Source organism: Corvus brachyrhynchos, unplaced genomic scaffold, assembly GCF_000691975.1.
Source record: "Corvus brachyrhynchos isolate BGI_N302 unplaced genomic scaffold, ASM69197v1 scaffold398, whole genome shotgun sequence".
NCBI classification, from domain to species: Eukaryota; Metazoa; Chordata; class Aves; order Passeriformes; family Corvidae; genus Corvus; species Corvus brachyrhynchos.
Window position 1 is genome coordinate 1,125,122 of NW_008239780.1, and position 4,316 is coordinate 1,129,437.

Sequence of the window (4,316 nt, forward strand, 5' to 3'; positions counted from 1 at the left end):
GCCTCAAGGGTCCAGCCAGGGTGAGAGATGCTCTGCCCTGCCCCTGCAGCGGGCAGCAGCGTGGGTAGATAAATTCCTTAAATGTTCACTAAACAGATGTATTTTCCTGCAATTCCCAACTTTTCAGCAATGCTTCTTTAAGGAAAAAGCCCTTCACCCAACATTGCAGCTAATCCCAACTCTAATTTATTGAGTTTACTTCACCCACAGTGTAGTTTTTCCAAGTCACCACAAACTATGAACCTTAGGAAGTAATCCTGGTATTAAACAGCTGGTGTGCACTCAAACCACACCCCAGCAGGGGCAGCCTCTCTGGGGGTACCCCTGGCCACACCACCCTCATGGTCCCCATCAGGAACCAGCTCCCTGTGCTCCTTCCAAGGACTACTGAAGGTTACACTGCTGTAAGCACCCAGGGCCTGCTGAAGCTGAGCTGGAACAGCACCAGGCTTCTCTTGGATGACTGGGGATGAAAAAATCGGCCTCTGAAAAATCAAAAAAAAAATCCCCCAGTGAAGGTCTTGGGCAGTAGTGCTGCTGCAGAGCAGGTGGGCATGGACCTGAGTGGTTTGGTATCTGCTGGGCAAAACACACCCTGCAAAACTGGAGCTGCCTGGAGTGTCCCTGTGGCACTGCCTCTGGCTGCAGGGGAAACAGGAAAAGTGTACTGGCAGTCACTGGTACCTTTTCCAGCTCAGCATCTGGTGCCTGGCAGTGGGGTCCCTACCATTGGGCCCTGTCCTAATCCCTATGGAGTTGCCACTGGTGCTCATTGTACATGGGTGCAGTGGGGGACATGTGCTGAGCCCACCCTGTGTCTTCAGCCGAGGCTTCAGCAACTGCAAATAAGCTCAGGAATAAGCAAGGACTAAATCAGAGCAGTAAACAACAATTATTTGACCCTAAACCACCTTACAAGGATGAAGATTTCAGGTTGTCCTAGGTGTAAGCAGGGTGCTGTGCTGAGTACACTGGGCTCCATGTGAGACCACCCTTCCCACAGGGCACAAGGAGGCCTTGCTGAAATGAGCCTATTTATGTGTACAGTTCCCACACAACGAATGCAGGGAGGCATGGAAAAAGATACTGTTCTGTCCTTCAGCTTTCATTTCATGCTCAACATCCAGGCCAACGTGGGTGGGCTGCATTTTTCTAGAGAGCAGTCTTGAACCACTCCCTTCTGCCTGACAGCCACACGCAGACCTGCACCAGCCACGGGGTGAGTTATGCCCCCTTCCCCTAGACCTGCCAAAATGTGTCTGCAAGCAGGGCTCAGTGTGCCCCCTGAGCCCCAGCAAAAGGCCAGCACCAGACTGATGCCAACCCTGCCCCGAGTGAGCAGTCACTGCAGTGCTGCCCCACTGGGGCTCACCAGGCACCAGATCCTGCACAATGGGTGTTACGTTTTTCTAATAAATATGTGTCAGGTGAAACAGGGCAATTAGGGCTGTGGTGAAGGGACACAGCTGCCCCCAATGAGCTGGGAGAGCCTGGCCAGCTGGCATGTGGTGGGGGATGGCCTCACATAGGTCTGTGGCCACAGGGATGAGAGGCAGGAGAGGACCTGGTCATCCCAGGCCTGTCTGGGGCTGTCCGGAATCCGGAGCCTCCCTGGGCCACAAGTGCACTTTGGGCCAAAACCTGGATTTTGCTACACAGACTGCAGCAATGGCAGCAGGGCTGCACAACACCCCTGGAGTGCTGAGCTCTAACACATCCCAGCATGACCTTGTCTCTATACTTCTGCAGGTGGGGAATAATATAAGGAAAAATTCGGAGTAATGCATCAAATTCCAAGAGCCATCAGTGGGAGCAAAAGGACAGCAACAGTGTTCAAGTTCAGGCCTAAAACCCCAAACCAACAGCAGCTCCTCCCCATGTCACACCACACCTGACAACAAAATAAAATAATTACTGTATTATTGTGGCATAGTTTTTCCTTCTGAGGTTTTGTGCAAAGCACTGCAATATTTTTTTTTAAATAATTATTCTTTATGGTTATTAAAATAATAATATGTCACGGATATTAAAATTAAATCAAAAAATGTCTTTGGTGCCCATATTCATCATTTCAGTCTGGAAAATTGGCTCTATTTTGCAGGCAGCAATACATAAACAAGATCTGGATAATGATAGCTCTATTCAATTAACCTAAAGGATTTAAGTACAGAGATAATACTTGCATGGATATTATAAATTTCATAGTAGTATTTACTGAGAATATAATACATCTGAAACTGGTATCAGGGAGGACAGGGTCCCCAGGAGCAGCAGCACCCACAGCCCAACGCGCTGCTGAGCCGTGCTCGGTGCCCCCGCAGCACTGGGGCTGCAGGAAGGGCCCAGGCTGGCATTACACCATGGGACAGCACCAACGGGGCCACGGCACCCACTGCTGCATCTCTCCCCGTCCAGGAGCCCCAGGCTGGAGCCCCCACACCACGATGGGACACCCCTCTTATGTGTGCCCTGTGGGAGGCAGGTTTAGCCAAAATCTGCCCATCAACATCCCAGTCCTGCTCTGACTCTGTGCTTGGGCTTTCTTGTCTTTTTTTCATCAGTTAACAACAGAGAAATTACTGAGACTGTTTGTAATATGGCACCATCACTGCAACGGCATCAACAAAAATGGTTTCCAGCTTCCCCTGGGGACAGGCACAGGCACTGGCAGCAGCTGAGCACGGGAGCTGCCATACACACCTTACAGCCAGCGTAGCAGAACAACTTCTGCCCTTCCCCAGTGCAGCTGGTAAAGCTCACTGGAAGCACCTGCAGTGCTGGTTTTGCTGGACACCATGGCACTGGCTGACTGATGTGCTGGATGGCGATGCCTCCACGGGCTGACACCAAGGGCAGGATAATGAAACCTTGGTGCACATATATTTATTTACTGCTGTTTCTATCACTGAAGTGTTATAGCCCTAAATTATTTATGCCATCGTGGCATTTTTAGGATGACCAGACATCTTACAGCAGAGCACGAGGACAAGATCCTACTCTGCAGAAACTTGCAATCAGATGAGCAGGAGCAGCAGTAGGAACAGGGAAGGTGCTCTGGGAAGTGGCAGAGCGCAGGGCAGAGGAGAGCAGAGCCAAGGCAGAGCAGAGCCTTTCCAGCAGTGCATCATTTCCTGCTGGTCAAGGGGCTGCTGGCACCTCCAAGCAAAAAGGCAGCGCTGACATCTCAGGGTGAACTCAGAGCTGGTTTGCGTATGAGGATCAAAACCAGGATGTGTGGTGGCACCTGGCCTGCCCCAGCAGACAGTCATGAGGGATCCTCCCATTGTCTATTTTGTGGTTTCAGGTTTTTTCTTACTTCGTTCTAATTTCAGGCAGGGAGGTAGAAAACAAGGCAGCAGTAGAAAACAAGATAAATCCAAAGAGAAATGGCTCTGAGGAAGGGCTGGGAAACTTGGCAGTGATTACTGACCTGCCCTCTCAGAGTGGGGACCTGCACAGGGCTCAGGAATGGGACTGAGCTGGTGACTGGACCACAAAGAATTTGCAGGGGTGCAGGCAAGCACTCCAGCCTTGATGGCAAGGAGAGGGTAAGGCACTTAAAGCCTGTAAAAAATGCACAACACAAACCGAAGCCATGATGCTGGTAATGACTGGTGCTTTAGATAATATTTAGCATATAAATAAAGTAATTGACCAATTAATGAGCATGTGGCAGATGCTTGATATGCTGTAACAAGTAGGGAAGGGATGTAACACCAGAAATTGATTAAAGGAATACAGAAGCAGAGCAGAGTGTGGGAGAGCAGTGCCTGGGCCCTGGGCCAGTTGATGTGGGCAGGTTTGGGGGGCAGGGCCACAAGAGCAGGGAGGGGGGACAAGGGCTTGGCGCCTGCTGCAGGGACAGAGGGGGGTATGAAGGGCAGGGGGGGGAAGGGGATAACTGTGGAATAACTTATGTTCACTTACAGCCCAGAAAAGCAAATATATTCTGGGCAGCATCACAAGAAGCATGGCCAGCAGATCAAGGCAGATTATTGTGCTCTCTGTGCTCTGCTTTTCTGAGATCCCACCTGGAGCAGTGTCCAGCTTTGGGAGCCACAACATTAGGGCATGGACCTGCTGGAGTGAGTCCAGAGGAGGCCGCAAAGAAACTCAGAGGGCTGGAGCCCCTCTCCTCTGCAAACAGCCCCAGAGTTGGGGCTGTTCAGCCCGGAGAAAAGAAGGCTCTGGTGAGACCTCAGAGCACCTTCCAGTACCTAAAGGGGCTGCAGGAGAGCTGGAGAAGTGCTTTTTACAAGGCATGGAGTGATAGGACAAGGGAGAGTGGCTTTAAACTGAAAGAGTGTCGGGTGGTA